This window comes from Strongylocentrotus purpuratus, unplaced genomic scaffold, assembly GCF_000002235.5.
Source record: "Strongylocentrotus purpuratus isolate Spur 01 unplaced genomic scaffold, Spur_5.0 spur5_contig_867, whole genome shotgun sequence".
In the NCBI taxonomy this organism is placed as follows: Eukaryota; Metazoa; Echinodermata; class Echinoidea; order Camarodonta; family Strongylocentrotidae; genus Strongylocentrotus; species Strongylocentrotus purpuratus.
In genome coordinates, this window is record NW_022145576.1 from 2,820,218 (window position 1) to 2,839,433 (window position 19,216).

At 36.1% G+C, this 19,216-nt stretch overlaps 1 protein-coding gene across 1 annotated transcript in view; it reads left to right on the top strand.

The window, feature by feature from the left end:
* The first annotated feature begins 4,299 nt into the window (after positions 1-4,299).
* The window catches only part of LOC579762 (protein-tyrosine sulfotransferase 1), a 38,743-nt gene continuing 23,826 nt past the window's right edge, over positions 4,300-19,216 (top strand). Inside the window, exon 1 of the mRNA XM_011681034.2 lies at positions 4,300-4,507. The gene's annotated coding sequence lies outside the window, so the exon portion shown is untranslated. The remainder of the gene's footprint in view (positions 4,508-19,216) is intronic.

Genomic DNA, 19,216 nt, shown 5'->3' on the forward strand with positions numbered 1-19,216 from the left:
AGGCAGACATCTTTGAGTTTGGTCGATGAATAGCAAAGTTAGATTCTCAGGAGTTAATTGTGGTTTAGTGGTTTATGCACTGGACTCTCAGTCTCAGGGTTGAGGGTTCTAATCCCAGCCTAGCAGTAACAATTTCTGATAAATCCTCGATCCACATTTACTACTCTCCAACCAGGTGTAATTATTAGTATTAGTAGTATCAATAAGAGAATTAGTATCAGTAGAGCTCAGCAGTAGCAGTATAATTATCTCAAACTACAGTAATAGCTATCTTCAATTTCAAGACAGAGGAGAGGAGAGTCGGCTGAGCGAAAGATGGGTCTAGATAGATTTGCACATGTAAGAATTAAAAAGTGTACCAAAAAGACTATTTCACAAATTTTATCACTAATTAATAAACATCTTTAATGAGCATTGCACTTAGATCACTTGTTTGTGCTATCCATGACACATTCTGAATTCCAGTTTACTGATTCCTGCAGAAGCCTATTAAATGCTTTTTTTCTTTCTTCATCTTTTCATATATATTTTTGTTAATTAGCCAGCACTTTGTCAATTTTAGGAGAGATACCTTGTAAATACTTAGTATTAGCAAGAAATCAAGGTGAATACAGAATATTGCCACTTCACCTTTTTATCAATAATTTACAACCATAATATCAACCTGCTCTCTGTCATTAGCAATTGATGAGAAGTGGAAATGCATCTGACATTGATTACACACTAATGGCTATTTAGTCATCTCAATTTCTTATGAGTTGCCATTAAACAAATTGGAGAGAAAATGGAATAGTGACATGGGACAGATTTTGCTCAGCAAAAGAATTGAAGACAAAAAAAGCTTTAAATCTGCAAATGAGAAAGTAATTTCGAATATGTGAAACATTGTGGAAAGTCTTTTTTTCTTCTTCAAATGATAACTAAAATATTGTGGAAAACTCAATAAGATATTTCAATTATTGATTACCGGTATCTGCTTTTTAGGGGATGTAAGAGATGCCAGCTTTTGAAAACAAGAATAGGCTTATTTTAAATTATGTCATCTGGGTTTCAGCTTGAGATCGTAATAAAGCACCTTATCCTTTTTTTAGTCATTGCCATATTGGACTTCCCTGCAATATGCATCCATAGACTTGATTGATGTCACAAATTCCAGACTTGTAAATTAGGAGTAACGAGCCTAATAAAACCTTGTCAGAATGACCCTACCTGGCACATTCGCACTTCCGAACATCCCCTCTCCCCTCTCTCCCGGCTGAGATCTATCTTCTTGAAAAATTAACCCATCCTCTCAAATTGTAATTTGTCTGAAGGGCATTACCTTGAAAGGCCTGTCCTCATCAGCCGGAGTTGGCCAAATAGCCCGCCATTTCTGATCCGGGCAATTAGCCAGATCACGAAATAGCGTGCTATTCGGCAGGTGAAGACGCAAATAGCAGGCCATTTCAGCCATTTCAGGCTATTTGCTCTGGAAATCTTTCCAAGATATCTTGGGCTAGTTTGCAAAATAGCCCGCTATTTGTTGTTCGTCTTCATTAGCCTGAAGACTCAGGAAGATTTTTTGATCTCGGCATGCATGACGATATCCTACTGTTTCTGGTTTCCAACGATATTTTTGAAATGCACGAATGTTTCACGTGCGATCAGCTGTTAGCTAAAAATATGTGTGTATAAGTGTTCATCTTGTACTATGCTCGAAAACTGAGCTAATTTCTTGAGCTCGAGTTTTTAGCTGATGAAGACACGAAAAGACACGAAAAGACACAATTTGTAACTTCAGGCTAATTTCCTGGATCACAGATTAGCGGTCATTTACACTGCAAGCAAACGTGTGTTCCTTTTTTGTCATTCTTACTTTTCTTTACTGTGTACTCTGCACATGTCTCTTCTCCATCCTGATAGCTTGTTGGAGGGGGGAGCAGTAATGTGTTTTGCTGCAATATGCTGGATGTGTTTTGGACGGATGCAAGATATTTGATGGAAAGGACAGACGATGATCGGAGTGTTTGTGATGGCGTTTCCTGTCGTACTGGTCAGGCTCTCAATTTTGTCGAGCGCATCTCACTTCTCAATTTATTTGATCTGTCAATATCTGCAAACTTGATAGCTGTTGGTTAATACACTTCTGAAGATGTGTATTTGCTTGATGGAAGATAATTATTTTGTATGAAGTACTAAGTTATTTATTAGTGCATGCTCAGTTCATATTTACACTTTAAACTTTTATTGTGGTTAATTTGTGTGAATAACCCCTAGTTTCTTAATGCCAATAAGGTCTTATACAAATAAATCATGTTTGCGAATGCATTAGTGAATGTGCACCACAATCATGTTAATTCACAGTTGGATGATGAACGAGTGCATAGTCCCTGATGTACTCTCAAACATGAATTTTTTGTTTTTATTTAAAACGAATCTACATTATGATCATAAAGTCAAGAAATAAGTAACAAACCTGATCAAATCATAAAGATTCACACAGTTATGGAGGCAGCCCTTTCCTTTAATTGCATGACTCCACATAAACACAGTCAAATGGTAAGATGCAGGTCTCAGTGGGCGCATTAATGTATTTGCCATTCGAAAATGCTTGCATTTCATCGCATCTTAATTATGTATGCGCCAATTTGTTTTTGGGACATGGCCATCATCTTTTTCCCTTTTGAAGCATTTTCTAGAAATTGCATGTGTGAACCCAAGTTTATAGAACTTGTTGAGAATGGTCGTGAAAATATGATGGTTTTAACAAGTTAACATCTACCGTAGACAGGTTAATAATAATAAAAATAGCTCACATTTATAATGCGCCTAATACTAGTATATTATTACCCCGGTCATCGGATTTAGGCTTACCTGCAACACAATGTATGCACATTTTCCACTCCCTGGGGAGCATTCCAGCAGTCGTCATTTTACAAGGTTGTCAGCATCGCTGTATTACTCTATCTGATGGATATTATTCACCAACTGTTTTTCAGTACTTACAAAAATGGAAGATTCAGATGGGGATATGAATTTGAAAAGGTTAATGAAAACGATCGCTGACGTATACTCAAGGCAATTATATAATTGCCATTTTCACTCTTTGCTCTTGAACATCTGAATGTTAATTTGATAGAAATCCAAATGCATTTTCAAATCGCTGTTTAACGCACAGGCTAGACTTTTTAAACATATATATTAGCTTCATGGACCCCTGTAAAGGAATAACATTCGTGCTGATCAGGGTTTTTTCATCTCACAAATCAAGAATAAATGAATAATAAAAGAAAAACAAAAAAAATATATGTGTTCTAATCAAATATGGTTCTTGATGCATTGACAATGACAAGAGTACAGGGCAAGAGTCTGAGCACTCAATCAATACTTAGTCCTAAATTGTTCTTGTTTATTTAAGTTGAAAATGTTGAATGATACCAAAAGTGCTTTGCTCTGCTCAATGTGACTGGTAGCTCTTTGGCCTTTGTTGGTGGGAGCGATGCTCTGGGATCTTGATAGTTGGAGCGAGATAAGCTGGTCCAGATTGGGGATTTGAAGACATTTTTTATCCTCTTATTAGATAGTATTAAATGGGTTAAACTCATTACATTGGTCCCATGACAGGGGGATTATATTTATAACCTAATTTTTGTCTTTTTTCTCCACCCCCCCCCCCCCCTCCCCTCCGCTGCGTCTCTGTCAGTATGATGCTCGCTTTGTCTCATTTTTTCTCATTCCCTCTCCTGTCTCCCTGTCTGCCTCTTTCTTTTTGAAAGTTTCTATATCTAAGAAGGATATGTCCATTTCACCCTCTCTCTCATCTCTCTCTCTCTCTCTCTCTCTCTCTCTCTAATCTGTCTCTCTCTCCATCTCTCTCCCTTCCCCCTCTCTCTCTCTTATATCTTTTCTATTTGACCATATTACTGTAGGTATTATACAATGCTGAGAACTGTGAGAAATACATTCTTCTTTTGATATTTGAATTTGAATTATTATTTTTAAAATGATCAGTTTATCTCTTTCCTATCTCACAATTCATGTTGTTTTCTCTCTCTGTCTGTTAGTTTATTTACAATATAAAAGAAAAACAATCATAACTCACTGACATCAGAATTTTTACAGTACAAGTTTTTCCACAACTATCTAAACCCTTTTGAAAAATCATACAAAAAAAAAACTTTGTTTTTGTTGAAATGGAACAAAATTAAGTATTCTTGAACTTCTTATTTTTTTTAATCAAATCGATAGAATTTCATTTTCAGTCTTAAATTATTGTAATTATAACACTTGTATCAAAATCTATGCATATATTTTCTAGATTTTACATCCAAGCTGGCTGTTGCAAAGCTTTTTGAAAGAGCCTTTCTGTTGATAAAATTGTGTTTGCTTTCAATGCAAAATTCTCTTTCATGACTGGAAAATTTTATTTTGAAATATTTGTTTCTCTTCCCATTTACAGGTGGACGCACTGTACACAAGGGATTGTTGGTACTACACAGACTCACTCAAATTGGCAACAATTGAAAAGGTAAATTGATGTGGAAGTAGAAGAGGAATTTTTGAGATTTGAAAACATAAATTTTCCTTTATTCAGTGAGATTTTTTCTGGCTATATTTAATATTTCCTTAATCATATTCTGTAAAAAAAAAAAAGTACCGGTACTGCTTTCATTCCATAAGTAAACCAGCAACACCTAGTGAGTTTGAATAAAAATTCAGAAAGTTAGATGTAACAAGAGTTTTTTTTAAAAATTCAATAATATTTTATGCATGTCACTTGAACCCCCCCCCCCCCTCAAGTTAGTATGAAACTTACGCTTTTCATATAAATTAAAAATAGAACTTTTACCGCAAATCATGCCATCCATAGCCCGGTGACGTATCCACTACACCATGACGCCTTAAGTGCACGATTACAACACGCACACACAAAGTCCTGGATCTGCCATCCCGATAGAAACGTTTGAGTGATATTCACAGGTTGCTCATAAAGTGGAGTAGATACGCTACTTCTCTGGGTTGATTAATTGTCTTTCTCAGAGGAGATTGTTTTTGTAATAGTCCATTCTCATGAGCTTCAGATGTTCGCATCATTCTCAAATAACAGGCCTGTTCTCACATGATGGAAAATCATTAAAAAAAGAAGCATTTAAAGAAAAAAAAGCTTATTGCATAATGATTTCATTTGATTATTCTGGAAGCAGGTTATTTACGGGAATTTATATCCTGGCCTGGATGTGAATTATATTTCACCTTTCATTCATGTAATACATTCTTTACATGTCACTGAAGAGAAGAAGAAAACGAATTTGAACAGCAGCTTAAACCTCAGTCACATCACCAGTCTGACTCAACACTGACTCCAAACCGACCAAATCTTGATCATTTGGGGTATAAATGTAATCGTTTATCAAGTCTGTTGTCAGTCTGATGTCAGTCTCGTCCATCTGACTTGGTTCTTAGTACCTTGATATTGGTTACTGGTAAATAAAAATCTTTAAAACGGTGAACTTTTTTGAGGGAAAGGGGTAGAGCATGCACCAAAATTCTAACTTAGATTTAAAAATTATATGATTGTAAAAAAAAAATATCTTGGGAGTGCATCTGATGAAAGAAGAAACTTCTAATAAGCTCTCAAATGGACTAGAGAGATCGCGCTTCCAGGGGTGAACAGATATGCTTGCAATCCTTGCATTCAGGCAGGCACAAGATCTAAAACCTTTTAGTAGGATGTCAGAGCAGTAATGGATCTTAACAAACATTGGATTGAAAGAACAATAAGCGCCCAGCAATATCCTCGGTAGGCTGAACAAATTACAATAATATATACAAAAAGATGAGAAAGTATGTCGCTCCAGTTTTGCCAGGCGTAAAAATAGCCCCATCTTGTAGAGTTCACATTTCATAGCCATTATCTTTCTGGCATGTGTCGCGTTTGATTAAGGCCTTGGCCAAGAATCGTATGAGAAACAGTTCCACGATCGAGTGTCTGTGATGAAGAGAATAAATTTTGGAGCCTGTGTGGTAATGGTATCTGGCATCGGAGAGGGCACTATGTCAAGGGCCTACCTTTTAGTATGGTACACTGCAGGCGTTGATCCGACATTTGCTTTGGTGACATTTCTCCGGTGACATTTGTTTTAGGCTTTATGCTCTCAAAGATATAGGGTAAGGGTTGTGATTAAGTTACATGAGGCCTGTCCTCATCAGCTCAATTTTGCCAAATAACCTGTTGTTGTAACTATCCCAATCACAAATTAACCAGTTAACTTGCATCTTCATCAGCCTGGAGTTGCAATTAGCGGGATATTTGGTCGAGTAAATTTCCTGAGAAATCTTGGTCTTGTTTCCAAAATGTTTCGCTTTTTGGGAAATAGCAGGCTAATTTGCGCCCGTCCTAACTAGTGATGAGTGTATCGGTCTGTGGAAGACGCAATTTAGAGCTTCAGGATAATATCCCAAATCTGAAAATAGTGGGTTATTTGGCAAACTCGCGCTGATGAATACAGGCCTATGGTTTGTTGAGTGTTAGGGTTAGATTAAGTAGTGTTGGGTCCAAGGTAAAAGTTAAAAACCCACCAGTGAAAGAACTTGATGGCTGAACAAGTCTTATTTCTTAGCTGGCTTAAAAAATATGCATATAGCATGATAAATTTGGACAGGACCTATGCAACGTAGCTCTGTTCCATTTCTCAAACATCTTCAAAACGAAATGAGAAAAGAGATTCAAACAATTACATTTCTACAGGGTTGCTTGTAACTATTCTTACTGCTTTACTGGTTTCAAAAGTGTACATACATGTAGCTTAGTGACAGTTTTGACCTATATATCAAACTATCTCTTTTCTAAGTCTCAAAAATGTTACAAAAGGACTTCGGAAGAAGAAAAAAAAAACGATCTGACAAATTTTACATCGGCCACACTTTCAGGATTGCCTGCAAGATAATGTGACTGGCCTGGGACTCATTGGCTCAAGCAGTCAGCCCTAAAATGAATTCTGTTTGCTCAGATGTGTCATTAGGCGCCTTTTGCCAGATATATATGGTCATTGTTCGTCTTTCTGTCCGACAATGTTGACTCTCCAGTCTCCCCCGATGGGAAAGGAAACATCTGTAGGACATGAAGGTATAATGTAGTTTGGAATGCAAAGTCCTTAACCCTCAAACTATCGGATTCTTTCAGCCATACAGCTTAATGCAGGAAACATGATTTCAAAGACTTCAAAGATTTCAAAGTTTCAAAATCAACCAAATGCAATTTCATTAATCTCATCCATCATCTATCCAAATGTGTGAAGATCACAATGACATAATTAAGTAATCGGAATATAATAATAATAGTCAGCTTTTATTTAGCGCTTAATACATCTCTGACGTCTCTAAGCGCTTTACAGATATACGATTTCTGTTGGATATACAATAGGTTATTAGAATTTCTCCTAAGCTGATTTGTTGAAAGCCTTTGCAATTGTGTCAGGTACCATTTTTTCATGCTCACTGGTTTGCTAAAAATAATGTTTCTTTTATACCCCTGTGTATAGATTAAGTGCATCTTTAAGAAATTGTTTTTCCATAATGAATAAGGAGATATAATAGCATGTCATTACCAGGTCCCTCGGAGAGGATCTAAAGCCGTTGGTCCTCTGGTTGCGTATTAACAAGCATTGATGCTTTCTTAGCAGTCAGGTAAAATAAAACATATTTGTGAAATATTATAAAAAGGGGCCAGAAGACTTTGAATAGATTATTTTAAAATCATAAAACAAAGACACCGATTTTTAATTAATGGAAGTTCTGGGTATGAACAAAAACAAATTATGGGAAATCGTTAAAATTCTCATATTGTTTCATGTTTATCTATAAAGATACACATGTTGTTCATTCTATTCTGTCCATGATTTCCAAAGAAAATAACAACACTTGTAGGCCATCACTCATTTCTTTGTATATATCTGCCTGACTTCACTTCTACCCTGCATTCAATGTACATTATTATAAAGAAATAGATACTTCATAAATTTTCAAGGCTTCCATCCACTACTTTCTTTAGAATGATTTTCTTCTCTAGTTACACAATTGATGAGTCCTTCGGGATTTGCACAGTGTCGTACAGAATTTGGAACAAAAAGTCTCCCTCTATTTTGGATGTTTATAGAATCTTTTTCGTGTCAAAACAGTTCCTCGTTTCAAAAACACTTGATGCTGCCTGCCGCCGCCGGAGGAAAACGTAACGGCTTAAGTTTACTTTGAACAGATGAAAGAATAGCAAGTGTTGACTTTAGACGCCGCCGTGCAGCTTTTTTCCACATGCTCCAAATTTAATTTTGAAGGCATCTTTAAGCATCGGCCTCTTCAGGTTGGAGATTGATTGATGATGCATCTGCGAGAGTGACCCCTCCCCCCCCCCCCCCCCCCCCCCCGCCGAAATGATGGAAATTAAAACGTTATGCCTCCTTAATTTTATTTTCTCCTGTTCCATACCTGACGAAGTTGTTTGCATAGTGTATCTTTCAGCTCAAGCTCCCCTCCAATTTGCACGCTGGCTCGCTAAAAATACGACCCTCGCCTCGTTACGATGTCGTTCATCATCAGGGATTGCGACAGTTATGTCTTACGAGGCGGCAACCCATCTGCAGGCACAGTGTCTACATGTGTAGTGTCTATTGCAGATGTCAGCACAAACATTGCAATGTCGACAAGAAAACTATGGATTTTGTTGATTTTGTGGCAGGAACTTTGTAAGGAGGGGATATAGATTTTGCTTCCTTTTCACACAAATCAAATTTAGGTGCAGTCTTTTGTTGCAAGATCGATGTTACGCACAATTTTTCTTCAAGTTTTGCCACCATTTTTCTTTTTCAGAAAATGTTTTTTAGTGGTTAGCTCATGCGCTTGTTTCATTTTTTTGTTAGAACGTATCCCTCTTTAATCTCTTTATTTTAACCACTAATGTGCAAATGTTCTTCCATCTGAAAGATTAATTTTTAGCATTTCTACAATTTTTTTTTTTTACTTTTGGTTTCTTGGTTTTTATTTTGTTCGCTTTCAAATTAGTTTCCTCTATTTTTTTTTCTGAAAAAAATGCAATGTATATGCTTTTGTAATTTGCTTCTGTTTCTCTCAGTATCTCTTTCTTCTCAGTCGTTTTCTTTACTGGCTTCTTCGCTTTCTTGGGGGCTGCCTTGGCTGTCTTTCTTCTTCTCAACCTTTTTTCCCTCTTTTTTCCCTTTTTTCCCCTTTTTCCGGTGAATGTATTCCTTTTCTACCTATGGTGACAATTAATGTGCGAATGTTCTTCTACTTGGTAGTTTGGCTACTTGTGTTTCATCACTGATATCTTCTTGCTCTCGAAGGGGTTTTCCCCTTTTCTTTCTGAAGGAAGTTAGCATATCCTTTTCATATTTTCCCTTTCTCTCTCTTCATCTCCATCATATCTTCTCTCAGAAACATTATGTTTCCATTTTTTTTCTTGTATGTCTTCATCTATGTCGACAGTAAATTCTTGTAATTTTTGCTTTATTAAAAAACCTATCAACACAAATTTGGGTCATAATATACAAAATGAAATAAATATGCAATATGAAAATAACCAATATTGATCTTGCATTTAGTTACAGCAAGCAATCAACACAGATGTTGGTTACCCTCTGAGAATGCTACATATGGTCAATGTTTTTCAAAAAGTTGCATCTTTATTTTCTTTTTACTTGACATATACCCATTGGAAAAAAAATAGTAATCAAATTTGGGAAGACAAATTATCTTCAAAACAGGGACCCTAAGGAAGAGAAGATCCAGAGTTGTGAATATGTCTGTCCACATAATTTCTCTGTAACCTTTCAAAGTTTGTAATGTATAGAGAGGGGGTTTTCACACCACCTCAAAATGTTATGAAATGTAACTATGATGGATATACCTCTCTCTAAAAATAGGGGATGGGGGGGGGGGGGGGCGGGGGTAAAGAATATTATTGATAATGCATCCTATTGCTTTGGTGTAGGATTGTGTTAACTTAAAAAGGGCTTACTATTCATAAAAGCTCTAAAGTGAAAGCAAGAACTTTTTTGCAACAATATGTTTGCTTTTGTATTTTTAATTAACTAGAGTTATTTTTTCTCCCCACATTTTCATAGTTTTCCAGAGCTATACCACTCACTGCCCCCATGTACTCCCCACTTGTGTTAAGTGACATCAATAAGTATGAATTAAAGTTAGATATTGAATATGTTTCTACAAATTAATCTTTCATGAAAAAAACCTATATTTTGAAAATTGTGTTAGGTACCCTTTTTTGACTGATTCAAAGATGATCAGGTGATATCATTAAAACTTTATTTATTTATTTGATTTCAATAAGATCTCAAGGTTCATGAAAATTGCCATTGCTAATCATGTTGTGTCATGTTAGAAAATAATTTGACATAACTCTGCTGATCTCCTACAAGATTTTGTAATCAATCTGTCTCGCAAGAGTCGACCACAAAATGTTTGGACTTCTGAGATCTTTTGAATGACTCTGTGATAGTATAAAATCTCCCGGAATGGTATAAGATGTTTCGAGTTGGGTTCCTATCACTGGGGTAAGCGTACTCCCCATTTGCCTAAAGGGTGATCACTCCTCAACCGCATGTTTGATCTAAAGCAAGGAAGAGGAAGGTTGGTCTTTCGATAACGAGCGTGTGAATGACAGCGCGTGCCGCGGTAGGTTACAGAATGTAGTCGGTTTTAATTCAATTACCGTTTGCATTTGTTGCAAAGGTGCAGTTTCTTGTGGAATAGCTTTGAGGCTTCTGGATGAATCTTTGACTTTGTACTTGCTCGCATAGTTTGACATTACAGACAAAACAGAGTTTTATTTTGCAAGAAAAGTTACACAAGAGCAGTGAGCTATTAACCTCAAAAAAACCTATCCAACCCATTCAGAACAGGGATTTATTTTTTAAGGCTAACTTGATCACGTATTGTTTTTTTAAATAGGCAAAAATTATGTTTCTTTTAATGCTACATAGTTGTAATATATTATAAATATTTTTTTTAAAGTTGAAAAATACGAACTTTAATTAAAAAACTGATTTTGAACCGCTCAACATGGTACCAATTTAAGGATTTTTATGTTATTTTTTATTTGTGTATCACTGTATTATTGAATCAGTTGTATTTCAATTGTTTACTCTAAAATTGTAAATTTAATTTGTTTCAGCCTTATGGCTACTATTTAGGACCGTATAACAATATCAAATCATATTCTAAAGCTTATAATCCTACAGTGTGGGCTTGCAACAAAATGGTTGAAAATGTGCGTGAATTTTAGCCACTTCTTTTCATGTGTTTGGTGCATTCTTAGGGCTCTGAATTTAAAATTACTAAGTTAAACCAAACCACAAATTGTTAAATGTTTGTCTTGTATGGAGCAAAAAGCTGTGGGGAAAAATACATTGGAGCAGTGAATAATTTAGCTCAGGCAAGTTTCAAAAGAGATGTGATACAAAACAGTAAAGTTTATACAAATAGCTGGTACAGTGAAGTTTCTCTGTATTTCAATATAGATAATTATCCAAAAGAGCCACACTTGTGCAATCCATTATCTACGATAGTAAAAACATGGCATTAAATTACATGAATCGTTTGTGCATTTTTGCATAGTTAAACATACAGAAAAGGGTGCCTCACAGACATGGGGCATCTTGTTGTACAATCACATAACACCTTTAGTATTGCTTATTGTATCTTTGCATACGGCAGAGTATGAGAAAATCAAAATGTTGAAATGGTCTTTTACTCTGTTAATTTTTCAGAAAAAACAATAAAAACAGAAAGAAAGAAAAAAAAAAAAAAAAATTTGAGCTAAGTCAAAAAAAAAAAAAAAAAAAAAAAAAAAAAAAAAAAAGTTGAAATTGTTTTCTGGTTTTATCGCTATGAGCTTGTCCTTTCCCACACTTGTTATTTGTAAGAACCAATATTTTAAAGAATCCCTTTCGTTACTTATCCTTCATTAATATATCAAGCCTTTCTAGGAATTACCAATAAAATGTAGTGAAGGGTTATACACTAATGAAAGTTTTTACAATTGACTGAGGCAGCTTGTATCAAAATTTGCAAATATTTGATCAAGGAATTATATAAGACACGATTGACTAAACAAGTCATTTAATACCAATTTATATTCATTCATGCAATTTTTCTCATCAGAAGAGACTTTCGATAGCATCCTAACTTATATTTGTTAATGTTTCGGGGTTAAGAGGTGACTAGGGAGCTAAATTGATGTCATCACTTCTTGCTACCAGAGCAATTTCTTTAAGTGGGGAAAGCGTTTACGAGGGAAAATGGCCCAAAGCGGTATTTAAGTAATTTGTTATCCCATAAACTATAGGGAGTTGAATTGTGGTGAGTTATAGCTTTACTTAGTGGATATTTTGGGATAATGGTTTTGTTCCATCTTTAAGGTTTGTTTTATTTCTTGTTGTCCCCCTCTCTATCCCCCTTCTCTGTCTGCCTGCCTGTCTCTCTCTCTCTCTCTCTCTCTTTCTCTCTCTCTCTGTCTCTCCCCCTTTCTGTCTGTCTGTCTCTTTATTTCTCTCTGTTTCTCTCTCAATATGTCTTTATCTTTGCCATCCATAGACATGTTCTCTTTCTCTTTCACTTCACTCTCTGTCCCACTCCTCCCTCTCACCATTTTCTGTCTTTTTCTTTGTCTTTCTCATCAATGATCTCTCACTTTCACTTCACTCTCTGTCCTACTCTCTCTCTCTCTCTCTTATTTATTTATTTGGTTCTCTCTCTCTCTGTGTCTCTGTGTCTCTCTCTCTCTCTGTCTCTCTCTCTTTCTCTCTCTCACTCTCTCTCTCTCTCTCTCCCTATCTCTCTCTTGCCCTCTTTTCCTCCCTCGACTCTTTCTTGTAACAACTTAATACTGCGGAGATCAATCGAAATGAAATTACAAATGATTTATTGAAAGGAGAAAGTGTCAACATTCTGGATAATTCAATTCATATGTTCAATCATTCAGTTTTTTCTTCTTTTTAAGGCCTCACACAGAAAGAAAATACTCAATTCAACATCAACAACAAAAAGGGAAATTGTAGCAATTTGCATTGAAGATACTACATTTGTCATTTTCTGTCTCATTCCATAATTGTAAATTGCTTTTTCATCATGCCTGCGTGATGTTAAATGTGGTATTTTCATTTTTGGATATCTTTCTTTTCTTTTCTTTTCTTTTCTTTTCTTTTCTTTTCTTTCTTTCTTCATTTTTAGTTGTTTATTTTTTTTAAAACTTGTATTTCATTTTATTTGGCGTTCAAAGTATCATCATTAAAAAAAAATCATGCTTGTATTGTATAAGTACCTCAACCCTTTCCACCTGTGAATTTGGTGTATGTTAGTTTTACACATATACATACATACACTTACATATTTTCAATTATTAAGGCATAGAATTTATACAAGCGCTTAATTACATCTTATGACAAATGTTTAAATGGGACACAGCAAAAATGTAAAAAGAAACAAAAGAGGGGAATGCTAAGAGAGAGAGAGAGGGGGGGGGGTGACAGATCTATAGAAGCAACGAAAGTGGATGTATGTGTAAAATATAAACAGAAAAGCAAACTGTCAGAGGGGTAAAAATAGAAAGAAACAGATGTAATGAGAGGTGCCTCACTGTCTCTAACGACTCGTCTCCTCATTGATAGTTGATAGGCATATTTGTGTTTTCCAGTTAATATTGATTCTCTCAACAAAGGTCCTAATGTGCAATCATCAAGAAAGTTTGATAAAGTCGCATTAAGATTTGATGTCTTGACCTTCCACATGTTGCTCTATTATTCCAAGTGATAGGCATATTCTTGTTTTCGGAGGGTTATTAAGATCAATAGTTGTGATAAATGTCCTAGTTCACTTTCATCATGTATGATAAAGGTCAATTTGTAAGAGCGATCATCAATCGGTCATTGAGAAAAAGGAAAACAAATTGACGTCATCATGGAATTGCAAATAGAGTGAGAGAATGAGACAGAGACAGGGGTGGGGGCACAAAGAGGGCGTGTGTGTTTGTGTAAGGTGGTTGTATGTGTGTGTGAGAGTGAGAGAGAGATAGAGAGGTGAGAATTTAGGAGAAAAGAGAAGGGAGAGTTTATTTTATTTCATATGTTTTATTGTAATTAAAATGCACATTCTCTGTGCTACATGGATATTTAAAATGAGAGTTTGAGAAAATGAGGGAATGGAGATTGATTTGTTCATGACATTCAATTTACCCTCCTCCCCAACTAATGGTTGTTGCTTGTTGTATAACATAGTGAGGGATATAAATAGAGGGGGGTGATTAAGTGAGAGAGTGAGAGAGAGAGAGAGAGAGAGAGAGAGAGAGAGAGAGAAAGAGAGAGAGAGGGAGAGAAAGAGAGACAGAGTGTGTGTATGTGTGTGTGTGTGAGAGAGAGATAGAGAGAAGAGGGTGTGGGACGAGAGTGTAAGAGACAAAGGAAGAGTGGGGGAGCGAGTGAGAGAGTAAGAGAGAGAGAGAGAGAGAGAGAGAGAATAGAAGAATAAGGAGAGAGAGAGAGAGAGAGAGAGAGAGAGAGAAAGAAAATAGAAGAATAAGGAGAGAGAAGAGATGTATATTTTAGACAGAGAGGGATGCAAAGCATGTCTAAGATCGAGAGGAGAGGAGAGAAAGAAAGGAGAGAGAGAGAGAGAGAGTGAGAGAGAGAAAGAGAGAGAGAGAGAGAGAGAGAGAGAGAGAGAGGGGTGAAGTTGCATTATAAAAGGGAGATAAATGAAGGGGAAAAGGGAGGATAACCAAAGAGAAAAGAGGGAAATCAAAAGAAAGGAAGAAAATGGAGGAAGAGAAAGTCAAAGACAGCAATGTAATTGATCACATGATCATTTGATTGAAATTTGAGAGGAGTAAACCAATTTACATGTCTGATGTATTTCCCCCGCTGTTTAATGTTCATCTATTTCCTTCTCGAAAATCGAGAGTGAATTATAGCATCATTCGATACATGGAGAAACTCGAGTGTTTTATCATTGCACCTCTAATACATTCAGGCCCCTCCCGTAGACCAACTGTTTTTCAGGCTGAAACTAGTGGGGATTTTTTTGCTTCTGTTGGCAAGGAGTAAATTTGTTTTAAGAATATACAAAGGCTACTAGCAGAAGTTGAAAATGGAGCTACAAAGCTTGGAGTCTCAAAACACCTTCATGAAAAGGGGTTGTCCGATTTTGAAATGCATTATTCTCAAGATAAATAAAAGGAAATCTTGAGTGAGACCATCCTATAGAAGTGTCAGACTATTTGATAGTTAGATGCTACTTGTAAGTGTCGGCTTGCATGGTGATGTAGATATACATACTTTTCAGGACTCCTCAACCCTCTCTCTCTCTCTCTCTCTCTCTCTCTTTCTCACATGGTGCACCCGCAAACCTACTGTATATTTGATAGTTGTCACGAAGAAAGTAGACTTGCTCAAATTCTGCTTGCACATGTTCTGTTTGTACAGTATATATCATTACATATGAGTCTTGATGCCTTTCAAGGTTCATTCACACATGGTGTGGGAAACCACAATGATTTTTGTTCCATCGTTTGTTTGTTCTTTTATGTGTAAATGTCATGCCATTCTCATGCTGTCTTGATAAACGGCTGCCTTTCAGATTTTGTGCCACTTACATGCGGAGTTCCGCAAGGCTCTGTGGGCGGGCCCACGCTGTTTTCATTATATTTAACGGGTTTGAAGAATATTTTTCATCACCATTCTCTCTGTTATCATGTTTATGCTGATGATATTCAAATATATACTTCTTTCAAACCCAATCAGAGCAATGCAGCCAGCGCTATCCATAACATTGAGACTTGAGTATAAGATGTTCATAATTGGTTAAACTCACATTCACTTAAATTAAATCTCGCCAAATGCGAATTTATAATGTATGGTTCCAAGACTCAGAGAAGATTTACATCACTTCAATTACTCTTGCTGGACATGAAATTACCCTATATGTCGCAACCTTGGTGTGTTTCTCGACTCAAACATGACAATGTCTACACAAATTCAATATGTCTCAAAATCAGTACGTTATCAGTTATGCAATTTGGGTTTTATTCGTAAATATCTTAACCGTAGTGCCAATGAGAAAATTACTCATGCTTTAATTTCTTCTCGCTTGGATTTTGGTAATGGCCTTTTGTTTAGTTCGCCTCACAACCTACTCGCAAAATTACAAAGATTACAGAATGCTGCTGCAACAAGTCCAACAAGTACAGTCACATTACACCAGTCCTCAAATCACTCCATTGGTTGCCCGTAGAAAAACGTGTTATTTTCAAGATTATTTTGCTATTATTTCACTGTATACATGGCTCTGCTCCGCAGTATACCATCGGCTTGATTAAGCATCACTTTCCTTCTAGACAGCTACGTTCTCAAAACTCTGGCTTACTTGTTACTCCTAGGGTTAAAACAAAGTGGGGAGCGAACCTTCGCTCATGCTGGGCCTTCATTATGGTATACTCTCCCTCAATGGATTAAGAATAGCAGTTCTGCTGAAGTGTTAAAAAACAATCTTAAAGGCCCACTGCACTACTTGTAGCTACTTGCGCCCTCTATATAACAAACAATGCATAATCGGTGACCATCGGTCCCCCATGATCCTCTTTTTCTTATGTTAACTGAGAGCTGAGTTGATGAGATAACCACCTGTCCAGTGACCTTGCAGGTCGGTATAATCCCTCCTGTAAACTATGGCAGATAAGCTTTAAGAAATATCTGTTTAATTTAGCTTATAATTGATTACCATAACCTTTCATGTCTGTACCTTTCCTATCCCACTTTGTATAAATGTATCATGTATGTATTTCATCTCTTGCACAAGCTGCGCCTTGAGCATTTGACTGTCAAGTGGATTTGGCGCCTTATAAATCATATTATTATTATGAAAGTGGGGATTTAAAGAAATGAAAAAGGAGCTGCATGCAACCAAATTGCCACGCATACTCATTTATCTGCTTGTATAATATAAGATATGCTAGGGTGAAGCACATTAAGTTTGTGTCATCATTTTGTTTAAAAAAAGTGGCGTTTAAAAAAAAAAAATTTAATTGGTTTGGTTTATTGTAAAAACACATCTAACAAGCAGCTCGGAAGCTGAAAATGTTCAATTTACAAACAAATTTTGAATATAGAAAGATAAAAACATATACACAACTAAAATACATGTTTTAAGTCAACTTTTGCAGAAATCTTGTAGCATTGGTAAGATGAAATCGAAATTGCAAAACAAAGTTATTTGTTTATTAAATGTAGTAATACACTTTTATATTGAAAGACCAAGAGGATAAAATGGGGAGAATGGAGAAGAAGAAAAAAAAGGAAATTGTTTGAGCGAAAGAGTTCAGAAAGACTTTAACAATAGCTATAAAAACATTTCTATTACAAAAATTGAAATTATGCATAAGATTATGTATTGGAAGAGAGGAAATTAAACCATGCATCATGTGGACAAGCCCTAATGCTCCCAGCAGCAGTAAGGATATGTTTTCTCCCCAAATCTTCCCCTTCTTATCTACCGGTACCTGTTTTTGTTGCTGCTCCAAATCGCCTCTATTTTGCTTACACTTGCGTCATGTGGAGTGCCAAACGAGGCATTATCCTTCTGAAATGTGGGTTTTTAGGATAGGGTTTCTGGAATGAGTGCCGACGTCGAGTGTTTTGCCACTGCTTGTTGAAAGGAGAGTGGGTGTGACAGAATGGTGATCCCTCCCACTCATTTTGGCTCCATAGTCACTACACACCTGCCGGATCTTTATGTTTTCAAAACTCTAGTTCTGCTCGTTCTTCCAAAACTTAATACAGAGTGAGGGGAGAGAGCCTTTGCTTGTGCCAGCCATCACTCTGTTGCTGCTTGAAGAAAGGGGGTGGGTGTGACAGAATGGTGATCCCTCCCACTCGTTTTGGCTCCATAGTCACTACACACCTGCCGGATTCTTAGTTTTGCTTGTTCTTCCAAAACTTAATACTGAGTGAGGGGAGAGAGCCTTTGCTCATGCTGGGCCATCACTCTGGAATTGTTTACCCTGAGGGATCAGAGATATTCCTTCTGTAGATTCTTTCAAAAGCAACCTTAAAACTTATCTTTTCCGGTTTGCTTTTAGTTGATCTGATTTTTCTTCTTTTTGAGTTATATTGTATTTTTGTATAAGTATGTTTATTTTTCTCATTTTCCACACTAGTGCGCCTTGAGCATTTAATTTTTAAAAGGATTTGGCACCTTATAAATCCTATATATTATTATCAGTATTGTTATCATAAATCTACAACCTTTTCAAATATAAATGGCCATTTTCTTCAATTTTTGTAATACTTTGTTGAATTAAATGTCAAACTTTCCCATTAGTGATGTGCCTGAAACAAAAGGGGTGGGGGGTGTCAAAAAAGGATATAGGCATGCAGAACATGAGCACAAAAACTTGTAAGGGATCAACTCAACCCTATTGTATATTTATAGAAATCATCTTCAGATTATATTATTCATCATTTTATTATGTTTGCACATTTCAATAGGTAATACACAAGCCTATGATTTTTTTAAAGTGTTTGCGATTGTGTTATACCAGTAAGTGCTTTCTTAAAAGCTTTCAAAACTTTGATGCACTCTTATTCAAAGCTGACTCATTATAGATGTGTAAGAGAAAACCATTTGGTTATCATTAGCAAAAACGGGTGACTTATTCATTTCTGTGTCCTTTTATGTTGGTATTTATATGTGTTCCAATTAAGAAATTGAATCAAGGATTTTCGCACAAGGCATCATAATTTGAAAACTAGTTCATGCATTGTGAAGAAAGATATCGTTGAATAAGAATTGGAGCAAAGAACTTATTAACTCGTTCCCTTCAAAATTCTGATATTCCCATAGACTTTGTACACAGAGCACCTGGTTCCCGTAGGCTAAGGGTTAACAGAGGAAGTGTAATCTAAATGACGGTTCCAAAAGAGTCCAATATATTTGCTTTTATCAAATGTGGGGATATAGAAATAGAAAATGTTTCATATAATTGTTTTTTTTAAAAGAGAAAAAAGTTCCCAGGAAGAGATGGCATTATTAAGGTTTTGGGAATGTGAATTTTAATGGAGAAAATTGACTGCCCATAGAGACGAGTAAAAGCTCTTAGCTGTTTGAGAGGATTTCATGGTATGAATGATTAAGCATGTCCAAGGAAGCAATGAAATTAGTT